Genomic DNA, 20,943 nt, shown 5'->3' on the forward strand with positions numbered 1-20,943 from the left:
CCTAAAGTCTTTCATAGCAGTGCGTGTATGACTCAAAGACAAACATATGTTTGATTTTATTACAAAAATAAATAAATAAAACTCCTTTATTTTTATTTTACCACTTACCAAAAACAGTAATTTCTTATATTTTCTGCTCTACCTTTTGTATGCTTATGAAGACTCCAAAGTGAACTCCCATAAGGTAACAGTTTGTCCTGTTTTTTTCTTTTGTTGAGGAAAGATTTGATTCACGAGTATAAATGTTTTAGTTGATGGTACTGGCTGACTTGTCTCCCTTGGACTCTACTGTTTTTCAATATTCATTGTTACCTCAAAAATAGAATATTGGAGCTTGGCAGCGCTTCTCTCTCTCTCTTTTTTTTTAATAATAGTCGAATTTCATTGATGATTACAGAACTCCATTAAATATATGAAGTTCTGCCTGAAAAAAATTGAAGGGAGGCATATAAAAATGTAAGAAATGTACATGGTAGAAAAGATAAACGGTTTAAAACAGAAAATAAATGCATCATGCTCGTAACATGAATTCACAAACGTCCTAGGTAGAAAAATACTTATACAGCTTGTTTTCCTGAAGGGATGAGTGAAATCTCTCCTCTTGAATTCAACAACTCACTAGACTAAAGGGAGAACACCTTAAAGGGGTTTCTCGATTGTTCTTGCTGGTATTTTTAGATTTAGAAATCAACACTGTCAATTGGGTTTGCTCTAACAAGGTTCAATGAGCCCATTATAGGTTGCAGTGAAGGTGCAGATGGTAAGGGAGGGCCCGATGAGAGCCCATTCATGGTCGAATTTAAGTTTGAACATCCCCGAGACGTTTCCCATGATAACATTTTTCCGAGTATGCAAAGGGTCTCCACCTTTTAATACGTATGAATTTATAGGAAGGAAGGAAAAAAAAGTCAACTTTTCAGTTCTTTGTGCTAGTTCTTGCACCTTGATAGTGTATAATGCAATCTTGAGTTGTTGCTTCGGAAGGTAAATGGACTAACGAGCCAATAATGGGTTGTATACGTATTAACTCAATACGAATTTCATTAAAACAAAAACAGCAAATCTGTCCATGAGGGTGGAAGGTGGGGAGGATAGTGCTTGGCGGGCTTATACAGTTTGTGTTGTAAGAAACTTGGGAGGAAAATCGAATTTCTATGGCCTGTATCTACTGAGACTTGCTTGTTGTAGGCGGAAAAAAAAAAGCCGAAATGAAGCACCGACAAAGCAATTAATAAATTAGTATACGCTTCTGACCTCTTTTGTTTAACAAGGTGCATATGCAAGATATACGGGGGGAACATGAACAAAAGATGGTGAAGGTTATGGCTAGTGAACTCATGGTACAAGTAACCTATTCTATCTTGAAAAAGAACCTGAGGTAAATATCTTGGATGCATGTACAACCTAAAACAATTGCCCAAAACTTCTTTCTGCATACGAGTACAGTTTCTATCTTCTTTTCTTTGTTTTCCAGAACATGCGATTCGACATCCCATAGGAACTTTGGAGCTAAATCACGGACTCTTGATGTAATGGATTCCACATCTCTGATGATAACGGATCCCCGCACATTAATAGTCTAAGTAAGATTGTATATCGCGGGATACAAATTCATAATGGCCTAAAGAGGTACGCTCTGTCCATCCTACTTCAGATGGATCCATACACTCGTTTATCTTAGAATCAGACATCGAAGTAGTATCAACAGTATGTCATATAATGAATTATACAGTCCATTATTCACGTGCTTGTTATGAACGATGCCAGATACAGATAAGTGCACTGGTGTTGTGAGAGCAGGTGACATGGAATATAGTTCAGAGAAGCTGGCGATAGCTTTACATCTAGTTGCCTAAAGCCTATTCATTCTTCATACTTGCATTCAACATATAACCTCTCTGACTTTTAAGAATTCGATAGATGAAATTTATTGAAAGAGTTATGAAATACCTGAGGTTGTATGATATGGTCCATCTCCAGCATGATCGATATCCTCTAGCAAGCAACCTTCTCCATGTTCTTTGTAGCGTGTGAAGAGATGGTTGGCATGCAATAGATCATATGTACGTGCATATGTTGAGAATGGCTCACAACTGAAGTTAAAATACACATGGTAAGCAAACTAGCATATGACAAATCCCTCTATCCATGAGGAAAAAGCTGGGCACCATTTTCAATTGATTGATGGTCTCTTACCAATCATGAAAAGCTCCCACGAGACCCCTGCCATAAATAGCTGACAAGGTATATTATTCATGCTCATGGGAACTATATTCATCACCCAAACAGGCATCGAGTTCAAAGCCACAGCAAATCCGCCAATAAGAGCATCAATGTCCATGACATTATGTATACCTGTCATCTTGATATTCATCAGCTTCCAGTAATGGCCAACTTGATTTGCCAGAATATGGCATCTGAAGAAAATTCTTCTTCAGTTATCCCTGCAACGAGAATGTGCACAAATTATCTTGTCAGATTGAATATTTAGCATGTTTTATGAGTTTTCCTAGTAATCACAGCAATAGACTCCAAAAGACAAGGTTAAATGCTGGTCATCATCTGAAATTTCCCATGCGAACCCAGCCCCAGTGATTTTGATGACAGAAAAGCACAGGCAATCCTATAGCCCTTAAGCTGCCTCCAACTACTTGAAACTTTGAAATGTATGTGATAGTTGATATCTATATCTTTCACTGCTCATTGCAATGCACAGCACTGCAATCAATTTTGAAATTAAAATAATATACTACGCAAATTTGAAAAAGATACCACATTCAGACATGTCCAGGGGTCAGGAGGAAAAGCAGGGATAAACAAATACAATTTCCAGCTACTTTCAGCTCATAAAAAGCACATGAGTGCACCAATTTTTCTGAGAGGATCTGAATATACAGAAAGATGTTCTGGCCTAGGAGGGAGTTTCTGAGAATTTGTTTGTGCACTTCTTCTTGGTATGGAGTTTCTTAGTGGAGTTTTTCCATGATGGTTTCATGTCAACCACGGTATCACAGATGTTTATTTGCTTCATCTCTGCGTTCCGTGCAAGGCATGACTCATTTTCTGGTTTGACCCAGATTGCGGTCTAAACTTGGGCAACGAGTTTCCAGCACATAGCTGAAGTCAGATTTACCAACTTATCCCAAATCAATGGATAATCTTTATCCTTTCTATAAACAGGTGGAGCCCAATAGACAAAATATCCATTATCTCGCAAAATACGATTAACTTCTTTGAGTAAAATACCATCCGCACTAAAACAATATAACAATAAAATAAAAGCCCAAGGAATTTACGGAAAACATGTAAAATCTAAACACAAATGAAGCAGATTTTTTAACTCGAGAATCCTAAAAAATGTTCAGGTGCTTGCAAATGCAATGAACAACAATTCCATACTTGCTATCAACACATCAGGGTAGCATCTGCATGTCAAAACTTACACAGTGCACTTTCACTAAACTGATTTGAAAGTTTGTACTGGGTGAAAAGATAGCTGATGCAAGTCATGTATGCAGCAATCCACTGGCATGTATAAAAACATAATGGGAATCATGAATTGTAAACTTCCGTAGAAATGCATCTCTAGTTCCAAGTCTTTAATATTGTTCTTTTGTGTTACTATAGGCCATCCCGAAAGGTAAGAAATCAGAGATCACTTCTTTTGGCTGACTATTATCACTTCAATTGGATGAAAGCATTGTAGCAAAATGTATGCAGAGCATGAAGCATTTATCCGAAAGATATGTTTCTTCCTACAAACAATTTTCAAATGCCACTATGCATAACAATGTTCAAGCACCATACCATTCTCATGCCAGTCAACACAACACCTCAAACAATGAACCATCTCAAAAGAGCTTGAAGGATATGGTAGCTGTTTTGTGGCAATGGCAGCAGTCATGGCACCAATTCCTCGTTCTATAGAAAACTGAATCTGATTTTCACGACCATCTTTGGGAGCAAAAGATATTTTTTGTATGTCCAAAGGAAGAAGATAAGCTGAGAAGTAAGCAACGCCACAGCCAACATCCACAACTTGAACAACCCCAGCTGAACACAGATCACCTGTCATCAGTTGTCATATTTTCTAACCTGCACTTCAAAGACAAATCATAAGAAATGGAACATGATAATGCTTGGGTTTTGGAAATATCATCAATTACTGGTATCATTGCCGTTGTAGGAAATGATAAATTAACCAGTTTGAAAGAGAATAGGTGATATAAGAAGCTTAAGTTCATCTACCTCTTAATGTAATCAGCTGCTCCATGCTTGAAATTCGTGCCACCACCAGGGAACCACCATAGCTGATATTTCTCATGCACCCAGTTCTAGCCTCCTTTGACTTCAGCAAGATGTGTATGATTCACATTGCTTCTCCACATATAATCCCAGCTGGTTGGCCATTTTATGGGCAATTTATAATCTTCTGGAAGTGGCACCAGGCAAAACAAACGCTTCTCAAGTGGAGGACAATGCCTCTCTAGCTCTTCTCTTCTAGAAAGATCCAAGGCCGGGTGCAAAGCTATCACATAAGAAACATCATGGCAAGGAAGATACTCATTAAACTTAAGGGCATACATTCATCCTACTTTCTGGGATTACTAGTGGTGTTTGTCGATAGGCAATAGTAACTTTGTTGGTGAATGCGTAAGGACCTGTAAGCTAGAAGATACAGTTGATAAACTTGGTAGAAACCTAAGGTTTTAAGTTTCATGTGCAGTCATTAGCAACATGTCATAGGCTGAAACAAATTAAACTAAAGTTCGAGGATGAAACAGACAGTTTGTGCATGTTAATGGTCGCATTATCTCATTTTTTACTGCATAGGCTGTGATAATCCAGGTCTAAAGATTGGTTTAGCATCTAATCTGACCTGTGGAATGTACATTTATCAATCCCAAATCCAGCATCGACCTAATCCCAAAATTAACATCCATATGTGAACAGTGCAATGAGTACTCCCCTGAGGCTTCCTTGTGATAAATAGCACATTGGATGCAACTAGCAAATATGCTTGGTGCAGATGAAAAAAATTACACAGATGTAAAATAACATCCATATTTCCTTCTTTGATCCACCACAAAAATATGCCACTTTCAAGACTATCTTCCATCAATATCAATTGTCAGAGACCTAGAGTGTCTGCAATTTAATATTACGGTACTTTATTTCTTTGCTTTAGTAGATTCTCATTGTGATCTGTCAATTTATTTTATTAACAACCAATCTAACCCTCCAATCTCACAGGGGAGAAAAGGTAAGGGCTGGTCAGGATCTTAATATGCTTCTATTAACAAAGAAAATGGTATCAATTCCATTCGGAGTATCCAGACATCTACATGTTGAGTGGCCTTGAATGCTGATTGTGAAATTTATGAGCTCCCTATAAAGTTTCCCAATTGCTACCAGCTCACTGGATTTATTGGCAAAACAATCTCATTAAGCAAAAAATTTCTCAGCCAAATAGCCTAAAAAATCCAACTGGGACCAGCGTAAATAAGAAAGACAACAACGTTACATTCCCCAGCACAATTACATATATCATCTCCAAAAACACTATGCAGTGCAATACATTAAATAAACACAACTATAAAGTCACAAACTTCACAAAAGAGAGAAAGAACATTCCGTGAGATGAAGAGGAATTGGAAGAGGAAGAGAGTTGAGAGACATAAATGGAAGCATTGTTGTTTCCAAAACGAGTGCCAGTATAAAATGAACCCACCATTAATAACAAAGCCACCATTATCATCTGCTCTGATTTTGAATCAAAATCTGACCCCAATGAGTACCCTCCCATCTTTCTTTTCTCTCTTTCTTGAAATAGAAACTTGGTTTTGCTTCTACAATTTGTAGGAACCAAAAGAACTAAACTGGCATTTGCAAATTGGGAAAAAAGATATCTTCTTGGAGCTGTTTCAGACACAAATCTAAGAAACAAGAAGTGTTGTGAGTTAGAAAGAGAACCAGAGAGATCATTGCCTCGTCGCCTCGTTTGTTTGTTTGTTTGTTTTTTTTAATTACCATAGTGTTTGTTTGTTCAGATGGATACTTTAACTAATTTAATAATTATCTAAACCCATAATAATTTTAAAATTTATAAAACTTCAATGGGTAATTTTTATAAAATAAATATAAAACTTAATCAATTAAATTATACTTCTTAAAATTAACTTGTTTTTTGGTTAATAGTTCAAATAGTTATTATCACCGAACTTTTTTAATCAAACACATGACATTTTTGTTTTCTATTTTGTTTTATTTAAAAACAAAATTTAGTCCCAAATATATTACCCTATATTAGATCATATGTTGGAGAATTTCTAAGGAAATATTTTCTTAATTATTTTTATTTATTTCCTATTTAATTAAAAAAATTAAATTTATACTTAACAAAAAAAATTTCTAGTTTGTTTACAATTTTTATTATTTTTCTTTTATTTTCAGATTTCTTAGTTTGTTTAGAAAATATTCATTAATAAAATTTTAAATTATGAATTCTTTGTAATTCTTTTTTGGCAAAATTATATATTTTTGTACTTATTGTTGCTTTTATATTGTTTTTATCAGTGTTAATTGATATTAGAACCCAACAATTATGATAGATATATGCTTATTGTATACTAAAATAATCATGGTTGAAAAATATAATAGAACATGGTATGCTCATATAAAAAAAGAATAGAAGGTCCCTTTTAGAAAAAAAAAAATATTCAGAATTGATAATCACAAACATGTAAAAATAAATTATAAAACTAGCTAGTCATTTGGCAAAGGTGTGGAGCCTAAGGATCATGATTAGAATGATAATGAATTCATGATTACTTTTAAGAATTCATTTTAGAAATATAAATAAAAAAAATTATTTATCGATCAAGATAAGTATGATATTGAAATTAAATTTTTTTGATAATTTTAGTTCTCTTATATATTAAAATTAATCGCTAAAATTTGATAAGAATGATAAAAATAATGTTAAAAGAGAAGATTTATATGCCAAAAAAAAATATTTATGATATCCATTCATTTGATTTCAATGATGATTTTTTATGAAGCATATTGTGATGTGCTTCACATATGCTTGAATATAATTTTAAAAATGATGGGGTTAAAGTTAATTTAATATATTTAATATAAAAATTATATAGTAGATTTTTAAATTTTCTCGTCAGGCTTTAATATTGATTCCATTGTTAAGGAGGTTGAACATAACATATATGATTTCTTGGAATGAAAAGGTTAAGCATGTAAAAGATTAAAAAATATTAATTATTCATAAAATCAAGTTAAAAATAATTTGAAATTAAAAAAAAAATTCTTTTTAATCTAAATAATCTATTCATTCGATTACATATTTTTACTGTTTGAGTTTCTACTACAGGCACCATGCTTATTACTTATTAGGTAAAATAATTAAATATTCATATCATATTCATAAAAATTCTTATATTCATATTAGTATCTTAGTATTATTTAATTATTTAACATAAAATAAAATAGTAATATATACACACACGCAATGGCAAAATTTTAAATAGAAAAAATTACTTCGACCCTTCTAAAATCATAAGCAATTACATTTTAATTTTTTTAGTTTTAAAAATTACGCTTTATATATCATTGTTTATAACAGACATGCGAAAAATAAGTCAATAAAAAAGTTTGTAAAGATTTCAGGATTTCCTTATAATTGAGTTAATGATTAAAGAGCTTTACAATTAAATATTATAACTTTGTAATCAATTAAAAAAAAAAAAACTAATAGAACGTCAAAAGAAACCATTCACTCATCAACAAATGCAATCTCAACCCCCCCACCTTGGATAGTGAGAATATTCTTTGATAGAATGCTCTTGGCACAGCTGTTTTCTTCTGTTGGAGCCCCTGACCTTCCCACAACCCTTGTTGGCTCCACAGAGGAGATTAATCAGCAGGGACAAAGTTGATTGAGATGATGGATAACTCAATCTCAACGTTGCCCTGCACGAATTCCATGATGAATTGTCGACCTTTGAAACCGGCCTAGGGCTAATTTGATGGTGTCTTTTCTTTATTTTCTTTGCCACCACAAGTTTATGCCTTTCTTGGACCCAATTTGATTCAAGAACTTGAGTAGACTGCTAACTTTCAAATCAGCCATCCCACGAAGCAAAACCCTCGAACTTGGACTTTTCTTGATCTGATTTGAAACGAGTACTCCTTCAAGATCCCCCATTATCTCCCATGTGTTAATAAGATCTAGATAATTGCTAAAAAATAATAATACAAAAATGTTCTTTCTACAGATTGTGAGTAATGGGATTTACAGAGCATCGAGCAACTGTTAACTTAGTGAACGAGCGAACTTCTATGGCTACCTTTTGTAGCCTCAATCTAGATGGAGAGAAGGGTCCTGCACCACGCCTTGTTACTTCAGAGACTCCAGCAGTATTTAGGAAAATCGTATGTTGATGTCACGAGGATTCAAAATGGAGCTGGCAAAAACAATTAATATCTTCCTACTTCACCTTTTCCAATTTCAAGAAACCAAATGATTGAATAAGTGGATTTTATAAGAAACCAAATTCAGGAAAGATGGGTTTTGAGAGAGAGAGAGAGAGAGGGAAGAAAGGGTTTGTCGGAGAGGGAAGAGTGGACATGGTTTGGTTTTGTGTTCGATTAATCTGTCGTTACCCTGTGCATGTTTGTTTCCACGGTAAAAATTGTATTTTATTAAATTTTAAAATATTTTTTTATTAAAATTAATTTCTTATATATTAAAATTATTTTAATATAATAATATTAAAATTAAATTTTAAAAAATAAAAAATATTATTTTTATATATTTATAATAATACTTTAAAAAACAAACACTTTACTCAGCCCTAATTCCATATCCACTCGATCATATGTTGCAATAACTTTGGCAAGCATTCTGTCAAAAGATTCTCTAGCTGGAGAAATGCTTCCACATCTTACATACATGTCAAGGATAGAGGTTCCTAAGTGCATTTATCTTCTCAAACCCTCACATTCACAACACCCTTGAAACATAACAATCAAAGTCAACGGAATTCGGTTCCATCCCCAGCCTGATTTTATTGAAAAGATCAAGCACCAGCAAAACTTCCTTCGAAAACAAACCCAGAAATCATCGATGTCCGAGAAACCAAATCTATCTGAGACATCACATCCAACACTTTAAGACCATAACAAACCCACCAAGATTTTGCATAAACCTCAATCATTGTATTTCAAAAGTACAGATCAAATCCGAACCCTAACTTCATTGCAACACAATGAACCATTTTTCCTAACAGCGAATCTCTCTTAAGGGACGAAACAGCTCTTTTTATTGATGGAAGTGTAAAGCTGTCAACTTTAACACCCGATTCTCCCAGTATTACTCAACAACAAAGCTTCACCAAAAGGCCAAAATCAAGATGGGATTTTATAATCAAATTCCATGTTACAGTATTGGGTTCTTTCTGTAAATTATAGAATAGTGATGTCGCACTGTTTAGATAATTAGTGAAATGTGAATATAACGAAATGAGCTTAATTTGAAGCAAAAAGACATGTTGATTGGTTCCAGTTGAGATAATGATAAAAGCATGGGTTTTTTTAAGAGTTTTGAGGTCTTTACATAAATTAAGAAGTAAAGAAGGAGAAAAGGAGAACAACAGTAGGTCCAAGTTGAGACAATGACAGTGGAACATTGCATGTAACGCTCCAACAGCACAAGGAATGGAATAAAATACGGGACTTCATAAGAGTTAGTCAGAGATTCGGGTGCTGAAATTAATAGATAAACTGTTTCAAAGAGAGTTTCGAACAACACGCACAATTGGTCATCAAGTTTTCAACTGAAACCAACAAGGGGAAGTGCCTTTGGATAGTTCATTCGTGCTCTTAGGAGATGCTACAATTCAGGATCATTGATGAGAAACATCATTTTCGTGGTGCAAATGAATCTATGAGAAAACAACGTACAGAGAAACTGAATGGCTTCACTTCTGTGTAGAAACAGAAAAGGAAGAGGTCGATGAAGGCTACAAAAGTTAGCAGCCTTGAGAACCAGCACAGATAGACTACTGACGGTGCAACTCTAGCATTATTCAGTCAACGTCCACAAATGAAGTTAAGTCAATATCCTGTAGGGTAATTTTCCCAGTATATAAATCACTTGTATGATCAGAGCAAAGAGGGAAACACATTCGATTCAGACTTCCATGAATTGCACGCATCCTTGGAACCTAATTTTCTTCATCTGCTGGGTTAACGTTTAAAATATTTTGCAGCAACCGCACTCGATAAATACAGTATCAGTTCTGTCACAAAAATGATACAAGAACGTGATGGCTCGTCAGAAGCCAGTCTGATCAATAGCAAAGATAAAGCCTCATCTACTGGCTTTGGATCTGAAAGATTTTTACCGCCACCATCTTTACCTACTTTTCTGTGGGAAAGTGAACCTCTTCATTTCCACTCGTATCTTAGACTTTCAAATCTTTAGTATAATGCCTAACGCACTCATTTTTTGTAGCTTCATGCATTTATGCCAACGTCAAAATACAAGAGAATCTCAGATGATAACTTGCAACAATTTTCACCATCTCAAGTTCTGGCAGCAGCAAAAGAAATCAAGCCACATTCGCCCAACCCCTGCATGCCACTTGATATTATCAGCATCTTCCAGAGAAGTGAGTATGTTGATTGGCCTGGGACGACCCATGCTATTTGTCAACCCAGCCGTCTTTACAGCCTTCCTTACAAATTCAATACGTGTAGAGACTTTCATGCATAGTTTTGGCAGTTTGAGTCCCTAAGCCACAAGCCACAAGCCACAAGACATTCCTTGTATTTGTCAATAGACTCATCTGAGTTAAACTTGATTTTATACTTCTAATGACTACACAAAACATGCTTATTTTTAGGAAGTTTGACAACACTCCAGATTTTATTTTGATTGCAGCTCATCATGCATAGCATGCCGCCATTCATCCTATGAATTTTGCCTTTTGAAAATTCCATGGTTCATGCGCATCAGAGATAGCAAAAGGAAAAACAGGATGTTCACCTAAGAGATGTTGATAAGCAATGTAATTAGAGATATGATGTCTTGTTGCATAAGTGACAAAGTCTTGTAACTTTATTGAGAGAACATAATGAAAAGTTGGATTTCTATGGGGTTGTGGCTAAGGAGAATGATTAGTAGAATCACCCTTATAATTCGTGGTAATAGGAATGACAAGGGGGTGTTGCCGAGGAGACATAAAATCCAGAAGATACTGATTAGCAGAATCATCCTTAGAGTCCGAGATAGCATGAATGACAACTCTTGAGTTAGAATGCATATATGCAGCCGTGGTGGACAAGTGCCTATCATGATTGCTACTGTCATCAACTTTGGAATCTGCTGGGTTGTGTTCAAAGTGTGTACTAACAGGATCGACATTCCTTTTACTAGTAGTCATACCATCAAAGAAGAAGGAAGTGTAGTCTGCAGCAAGTAGTGTATCTGAAGATGAAGCCAAGTCTGTAGAAGCAGCATTAGATAAAGGAAACAATTTTATCAAGTCTTCTTGTTGATTCCTATTTTTAAAGTATAAAGAATTTTTTTCAAATCCGACGTCTCTTGATATGAATAATCTTTGAGGGGTTATGAATAATCTTTTAGGGGGAGGATAGTAGCATTTATACCCTTTTTATGTTGAGAAGTATAAAAAAAAAAACACAATGAGTAGCTTTTATATCAAGCTTGTTCTGATGTTGTTCTAATGTGAAATTTGTATATAAACAAAATAAGTGCAGTCAAACACTCACAAAAGAGATAAATCAAGTGGCTATTTTTAAAAGACTTGAAGAGGTGATTTAAAATGTAACACTTGGCTAAATAGCTAATTGATTAGATATGCAGTAGATAACATTCCATGAGACCAAAACAATTTAGGAACATACATGATTAATTCTCTCATTTAAGATTTTTTTTTTTGTTTCTTCATGGTGTCAGGGTAGATTTTTAATAACCTACCAATTATTTGAAATTTCTATGAAAAAACCGTTCAAGATTGATAGTGTTAATGGCACTAATAGATCCTGCAATATAGTAGAAGGAGAGCCAAATCCTAATCAAGGTTTAGGCTCAATATTATTAAATGAATTTAACTATCTCCCTTGATTAAAAGTTATGGCAATTGCTCTTGGTAGAAGATCCAAACTTGGCTATGTCAATGGCTTGGCAATGTAAGGACCAACTTGTTATATTTTAGTTACTTAATTCTATAGAAAATTATATTGTTGAAATATTTAGCTACTCATAATCCTCTTTAGAATTATAGAACTATGACAAGTTGTTAAAAAGATATATGGAAATGAGAATAGTACAGCTCATATTTTTCAAATCAATAAAAATCTTGCTAATCTGTAATAAGATGGCAAGAATTATATTTAGTTACTTAGGACCCTGAAAAGTATGTGGAGTGAACTTGCACTAAATCATCCCCACATGATTGATGCAGCAGAATTAAAGAAATGTGTAGAGGAGGACAAGATCTTTTAACTTTTAGCTAGCCTCGATTCAAACTATGAAGATATTCACAGTAGGATCCACACGATTGATGCAGCATAATTAAGGAAAAGTGAAGAGGAGGACAAGATCTTCTAACTTTTAGCTGGTCTCAATTCAAACTATGAAGATATTCACAACAATATCCTTATGAATCCTGATCTCCCATCCTTTACTAGTGTGTACACTAATATTCAACGAGATAAAGCTCACAAAAAGGTTATGAATTCTGATTCTAAAATCTTTTTATCATAAACTTGTGCTTATACTGTCAACAAATTAATAAGCAATGAAAGACTTTACAAGGGCAAACGACCTGATTCAAAGTGCCACCATTTTCATATTATTGGTCATTCTATTAGGGGGTATTGGATTCTTCATCCAGAGTTGAAGTTGAATTTTGAAAATGAAAAGAGATGTCAAAGGAGTTATTACAATCCAATTTTGGTTTATTGGCTTTTGATTTAATTTTACAAGGGTAAAATATAAAATTAAAATATCAAAAATTTATTTCAATGAAAAGTATGATTTGTCAGCTTACGTGAAAGCTGTGGACTACAATGTGCTTTTGTTATTTTATCATTTTCTTCAAAATAAAGATAGTTGTTTGCTTTCGAATTTAATTCTTAATCAAATTCAAACTTCAAGGAAGAGAATAAGTTTGATTGAAACTTTATTTCTTACACGTGATGGAACTCTTGCGCTATAAATTCACCTGAGGAGACCATTACAAGAAAAGAAAAACTCGACAGGGCAATTACAAGAACCCCTAAAAGAAAATAGTTAGAAGAAAAAAGAAAACACATTACTAAAAAAAAAAAGACAAAAGGGCGGCAAACCCTATACAAACTGTCTCCCCTTTCAGTATTTTTTTCCCTTTCTTTTCTAGTCTCAGTCTCTCCCCCATTAGACATTTTCATTCCTCAATCTTAACCCCTAGGAGCTGCAACTCCTCATCAAAAAAGAGCACATCACACAAGAGAACGTCATTATGCACAACCACCTTATCCTCATAAAAAAGAAGCATGGTGTTTCATCTTCTTCTTCCTATCATCTTCCTTCTCAAACCAAGCTCAAGCCAACAACTCCTCTCAGTAGTGGGAGCAGAGTTAGTTTACCCAGTCACTATAATAGCAGAGTTTCATCATCATAGTAGGAGCAGCAGCAGCATGGTGCAACGACGTGTATATCCTTTTAGCAACAATCCTGTAATGCGACCAGCCTTGTTTTTTCACTAGTAGTTAATCCCAGTCATCTCTCTCATCATATCTCTTTCTTATTGCCAGCAGTAGCAGTGTTACCTTCTCTACACTAGGAGTAACCAGCAGCAGGTATGCACAGTCATCACTAACCATTGCAAGTTCCTTAGCCATTGTAAGCATGCAAGCCAGCAGCAGCGGAGGAGATCTTCACTTCGGCCATAGGTTACTCCTCTAGCAACAACCTTCTCTTCTATGTGGAAGTTGTACTGATCGTAGCAACACCAAAAGCCACCATTAAGAAAATCATCTTTCAGCTAGCAAACCTGTCTCCACCGGAATAGCAAGTAAGGTCGCCCTTCTAGTGTAGGGCCCAATTGTCTCCCTCCAATTTGCCTTCAGCCGTTGCTTTGCCAGGTAAGTCTTTCTTTCTCTGTTTTTGCCAAATTCATTACTTTGCCACTATAGTATGCATGTATGAGTTATTCACATATACATGCACCAATGGCCAAACCGAGTCACTAGTTCTGGTTTAGACCAGTGACCCGACCCTCTTTTTTAAGTTTTAAGACTAGGCTAAAAAAACATAAAAAAAATAGTTTCTTGTTTTTTTTTTTTATCCAAATTTTATGAATTTATTCACTAACACCAGAGTCAGGAATATCCTACTTTGTGAATTGTGCAATATTTATCAACATTAGAGTTGTAAATATTCATGGGTGAATATTCATTGATGCTAGAGTCGTGAATATTATAGGATGACCATAAGAATAGAACATAAACAAACCTTTAGTAATTTTAAACAAAACTAACAATGCAGTCTGCTTCAGGTAAGACGCTTAAAGGATGATAACATCTTCCTTTTCGCTAACCAGTCCCAGATCATAAAATCTCTGTTAATCATTTAGGGTTTTTAGTGACCATAATACTAGATAACAACTCCTTAAATAATATTTTTTTCCTTAAATGAATAAGATGCTAAATAATTATTCTTTTTTCATAAAAATAAAATTTTAATCGGTCATTATACGATGTCTTAGTGGAACAAAAGCTATGAATATAAAGTTCACATTGTTGTTACTCACTTCACCGATTCTCTTTCTAGTAATGTTGAGAATTTTCTACCAATCCATCAACTTTTCTCAATTACTTTCATATTTATCTTAAGAAAAAGAGTGATACTATCATGACAACATCTGCCTTTGATTCTCTAGCTCTTCTGGTAAGTTGTGCAATATATGTTGAGAAAGAGTTTGCAATCTGTGTTGGAATGGGAATCTATTTATTGCTTTCGCTCAAAACAAATGATGCAATAATTACAACTCAAAATGAGAGTTCGTAAAGGACTGGTATTACATCTATATAGGATTCTGGTGCTACTTTGTGGTTGACAGTTAGACAGAATTGGCAGCTCGAGTGAAAATTCTCTGACGGCCTTCTTTCTCTCTATGTTGTAGGATGGCTCATGCTATATATGGTAGCGCGATCTTTACTATTTTATTTCATTCACCAAGTCTTGGAATCGGCATTACAGTAGCTAAGATAGATCCTCTTTCTATTGTTTAGCTTTGACCATAAATTACCAACATTGAAGAAGTTGCCTCCAGCGGTCTCGTAATTCAAGCATCATGTCCTTTATAAAGTCACTTAAAGAGCTTCTCTTTTTTTTTTTCTACTGTAAATTAAATGGTACATGGAGTCATTTGAAAATGTGATCGAAACAAAGTTTAAAAATAATTTTTTTACGTGTTTAAATTATATATTTGTTGTTACTCAATTTTAGACCCCACGTCTAGAGAAAATGTAAACCCCTTTCGAATTGAGTATAGAGTTTAGCTCATGTTTGCTAGAAGTTTAACAAAAGCAGAGAGACATATTTTTTTTCGAAACCTTACTTGAGCTGTTTTTTGCTCTTTTTATCTTTTCCCTTTACTATCAAAATTACCAGGTTTTCTTAGGTTGATCAGGAGTCTTCATAATGCTAAAATTGTTCCTTTTTTATTCAGTCTTTAAGGTTGGATAAATCCCTCAGAATTTGCACTAAATAAAAAAAATAGTTTTGTTGCTGTCATAATTTTTTGTTCCAACTTAGGCTTTAATTTTGACTTGGTTTTGTACGATATTTGACCATCCTAACTATATTTTGTCACTCATGACATATTGAAAAATTAACCTACACCTTTATAAGGTTCTAGGGATCATTGTTCTTAGGGCAGATTCTCAGTCAGATTTGGATGCTCAGCATTGTCAGATCAAGAACCTTTTTGACCAATGAGATAACTGCCAGAATCTGTTCTCCAAAATAATTTTATCTATCTTCAACTCCTTTATCAAAGTTATATTTCTAGACACTTAGATAAATTTGGACTTTTAAATTGCTTAATTTCGATATCAAAAGCTAAAGATATTCCTATTTGAATATCTAACATGAAGGTAGAGAATTCTGTTGCAGGAAGGATCCTGACCTAAGTTTTGCATTAAAAAAATCTATTTCTATCACAAATTTTGTTGATTTATTCTTAGATCATACTTTCAGTCATATTAGGATTGTTAGCGTTTGTCAGTTTCTCAATTAGACTCGAAGATCCTTTTTAACCAACTAGATTACTACCAGATTCTATTCTCTAAAATGATTTTATCTCACTTTGACTTATTCATCAAAGTTGTAGTTCTGGACACGTAGATAAATTTGAGCTTTTGAATTGCTTGATTTCGATATCAAAAGCTCAAGATATTCCGGTTTGAATATCTAATATGAAGGTAGAGAATTCTGCCATAGAAATGATCCTGACTCGAGTTTTGCACTAAAAAATCTATTTCCATCACAAATTTTGTTGATTTGTTCTTAGATCATACTCTCAGTCATATCAGGATTCTCGGTGTTTGTCAGTTTCTCAATTAGACCCGGAGATCCTTTTTAACCAACCAGATTACTGTCAGATTCTGTTCTCTAAAATGATTTTATCTCACTTTAACTCCTTCATCAAAGTTGTAATTCTGAACGCATAGATAAATTTGAGCTTTTAAATCGCTTGATTTCAATATCAAAAGCTCAAGATATTCTGGTTTGAATATCTAACATGAAGGTAAAGAATTCTACCGCAGGAAAGATCTAACCCGGGTTTATGGGCTTGATTTGAAGGATTTTTTTGGACCAAGGACTAAATCGAAAAGTGCTAAAATAAGGGATTGAATTAAAGAAGATATTGAAAGCTGGAGAGGGGGGCTGGATCATCATAAATGACTGGATTTTTACCACACTAAATAAGAAAAATAAGACTTTGCCGCTACACCCTCCATCTGATTTCTTCTTTTTTTCTCTGCAAATTCCTATTGTTTTTCCTTTGTTATCATGCCTGATTTTTAGAGCTACAGCCATGTTTTTATTGCCTCATTTCAAATGGAGCAGCTGACTCTATGAAAAGATAAAAAGAAGCCACACCATCCTCTAAAAAAATTGAAAAGAAATCACTGCTGATCATATAATCAGAATCAAATATTCTGGTTTTCTATTTCTGCTCACCCGATATTCACACCCTAAAGTTAATGTAACATATCTTTCCTAAATAGAGCCGCATGTTAGGCTATATAAGCCTCTTCTGCTGAGGGAATAAGGAGGAGAACGAGAGAACAAAAGAGAGATAGCAAAAGAAAAACAAGAAAGACGTCTTTGCTCTCTCTTTTTTTTGCAAATAAAACTGCAGAAACAGGCAAAGAAAGCGCAGGAATTAATAAAGAGAGTGACAGAGAGGCAGAGTAAAGAAAGAGACAATAAGTAGACCCAAACACAAAACAGAAAAAGAAGGACAGACACAGACCGAGCAACCATCACTCTTTCAACGCCACTGCAGTTTCTTCATCTCCAGGTTTGTTTTCTATTCACCTGTTGCATGCTTCTTTTTTTCTTCGTGTCTGCACTGTTAGCGTGGTCTCTTCCCATTTATGTTTGTATGTGTCTGTACTGTTCAAGTGAATTAATTCACTTGAATAATAGCTCTCCATTCACAAAAGAGGGCTACGCCTCTTTTGTGTCCAGCTGGGTCACTTGCTTGGGCAAGTGACCTGGCCAGACCTTTTTTTTTTTCCTTTTAAAAAATAAAAGAGAAAGAGATCTATGATTTTTTTGGAATATTTATTTAAAGGTATATTTTTTTTATATTGTAAAAAATATCAGTCTTGTGCTTAGAATACCTGATTTTCGATGCAATTGCAGCAAATATACATATATATCAAAATTTATTTTCTTGTGTGTTATATACAGCCAATACCCTAACATATTTTGAATGCTCTTTTTTTTATATACCAAAAAATATAGGAAGTTTTGAAAATATGTTTTCGCATGGATTTCTAAAACAAAAAAAAAAATTATTTTCTTACATTTATGGATTTTACAACATGTTTGAAAAACTCCAAAGAGTACTAGTCAATATTCTAAAAATATAAAACTTTTATTTCAAGGGGAATGCATCTATTATTCACCTCTCATGTTTGGATAAAGAAATCCTTAAAGGACGAATATCCAAAATATTATTAGGAATAATTTGTTATTATTCACTATTAATATTTGGATAAAGAAACCCGGAATGGTAAATATTCAAAATAATTTTCTAGGAATAATAAATCCGCATACATTCTTGAGAGAAGTCTTGATTATAATCAAGGATATTTTATTTTTTTTTACTCCATGGTTTACGAGCCGTGAGAATATAAAACACAAAAAATTTTTTTTAAAGCGCCCTAGATTTCTAAATTTTTGTCCTTTCTCCTTGCGATTTACGAGTTGAAAACTCTTGAAATACCAAGAGAAAAATGAGTTTTTAAAACATATAGAATCTCCTTGGATTTCTATCTTAATGAATTTAGTTAGAATTAAACCTAGAAAACTGATGAGATTAGAAAACACTAACACCATAATCATTATAAGACAAACTAAATATTAAGCAGTTTATTTTAGGTAAAGCGTACTTGGGTGCTAATACCTTTTTATTATGCAACAAGCCGCTTGCTTTAAAATTTTTAAAAAATTAATTAGGTTTTTTAATAACTAAATGATAACTCTCTTATTACAGTATTAAATACCACCTGCAGCTCGTCTGAGGTGAATTGTTCCAAGTTCAACAACGTGCAATAAAAGAAAAATACTTGAGACGGGTTGCTAAGACCATAAAAACTTGAGAAAAAAAGGTTGGTCAACCAATCTCACATCTGTTTGAAAGCTGACAACTAAGAAAGGATTAAGGGCCCTTAACTACTGTTGCAACCCCCTAAATTAAATTGGTTTGGTTGAAGGGAAGTGTTCTGTCTCCGTCTAGGTGGACATCCATCATAGAGACTGTCGGCTTGTAATCGTCTCTGGGTTAATGGTGGACCTCTAATATTTAATGCTCTGTCTCGGGCCCGGCTCGTAATTGATGGGCACCTTTTCTCGTTGTGGGAAAAAGAAACAATGATTAAACGATAAGTTTGCGTAAAAGTAGATAGAGGGGTGTAATTTGATCTAATTCTCAAATATTAAGGATCTAATTAGCCTTTCTTAATCACGCTAAAAAAATATCAATTTTTTACTAACCAAAAATACTTTTGGTAAGCATGAAATCACTTTTAAAATCTGCAACCACTAGCTTGTCCTGGTCATAAAACGATAAAGTCCATTTTTTTCTTTAACCAAAGTTGAAGGAGCCAAAGGAAGTTTCCTGGAAAAAGGTCACCGCATTGGAGGAAACGCAGACGACATCTTTATCCATCCAAGTGAAGACTAGTTATTTGATTCACTTATTAAAACGAAGATTAATAACATAAACAAGACAAAATGATCAATACCGAATGTCGTTTTCCTAATCCTTAAGTAAGATGGTGTTACGTATTGATATGTTTTGTAGCAAAAATTGCAATGCGTTTGAATTGTTTTCTTCCATGCATGATCCCCACCAGAGTTAAGACCAAGCATGAAACATGAAACCATGTCCTCGCCCCTCACTTCACGCCAAAATCGCCCATTTTCAGCGACTTCTATGGGTCTCAACTACGACCTATAGAAGGGAGATGAGTGTGATAAACGCATTTTAACTTGATTGAGTCTGGAGAACGAAATCTGGATTCCATTGGCAGACCTTTTACCAATAGGGCTCCGATTCTACTGTCAGTAACACTTTTCCTTTAAGAAGTGATTACGGGTTCGGTGTTTCAAAGAGAAGTCAATGTCGTCTTCTAAACACCAAATAAGAAAGAAGAAAGAGAGAAGAAAAACCTGATGGAGGATAATGTCTTGTAACCCACCGTTTATCTGTTTTGAATAAATCAACCAATATAGAAGGTTTGGTAGTTTTTTTGTTTTTTTTTTAACCTTTTCCTCGAACAGTGAAGGTGACTGAGATGCGATGATAGTTTCGTATATCGATCGACTTGAAAACCTAAAACAACTTGCACAAAACTCGACCATAAATTTAATAATTTTCATTGAAGGTGGTATGTTTGTTTTGCAGGAAATGGTTTTCTTTTCCTTTTATTTTTTTATGTGAAATAAATATTAAAAAATAAATGAACTATAAATATTTTTAGGCAATTCTTGAATAGTAATTCATTTAAAGAAAAAATAGTTTAACCTTATGAAATAAGAAAAAGTATTTTTATTGATATTATTAACTTATGCAGATTATTTAACCACATCAATTATTATTGTTAATACCTATCATCATCGTCTCTGTATTACAACCTTACAACCATCTATTATCACCATAATTATAATCTTATTATCAATATAATCATTGTTTTATTATTATCTCATAATGACTCTTTCACATCATTACTTTCATGGTAAAAATTTTCTTTTTATTATTACTATTATTATTATTCATTATTATTTTTGCCAACATTATCAAAATTATTAATATTATTATTATCTTAATTATCATCAAAAATATTATTATTAGAATCATCATCATCATAACTTTTCTCATCTTATTATCATCATCATCATCATCATCATCATTATTATTATTATTTCAATTACAAATATCATATCATAACTTTTCTCATCTTATTACCATTAATAAAAAATAATTTATTCTACACAAGAAAAAAATCATATATCCAAATAATAGAAAATAACTTATTTTTTAATAAAACCCTTCCATATATATATATATATATATGAATGTATATTATATTGGTTTGGTTATATATTATTATCTA

General features: G+C 33.7%; 1 pseudogene; it reads right to left on the reverse strand.

The window, feature by feature from the left end:
- Positions 1-1,213: 1,213 nt before the first annotated feature.
- On the reverse strand, positions 1,214-5,992 carry LOC105131726 (probable methyltransferase PMT7; annotated as a pseudogene).
- Positions 5,993-20,943: the final 14,951 nt, after the last annotated feature.

Source organism: Populus euphratica, unplaced genomic scaffold (assembly GCF_000495115.2).
Source record: "Populus euphratica unplaced genomic scaffold, PopEup_1.0 scaffold101.1, whole genome shotgun sequence".
Classification (NCBI taxonomy): domain Eukaryota; kingdom Viridiplantae; phylum Streptophyta; class Magnoliopsida; order Malpighiales; family Salicaceae; genus Populus; species Populus euphratica.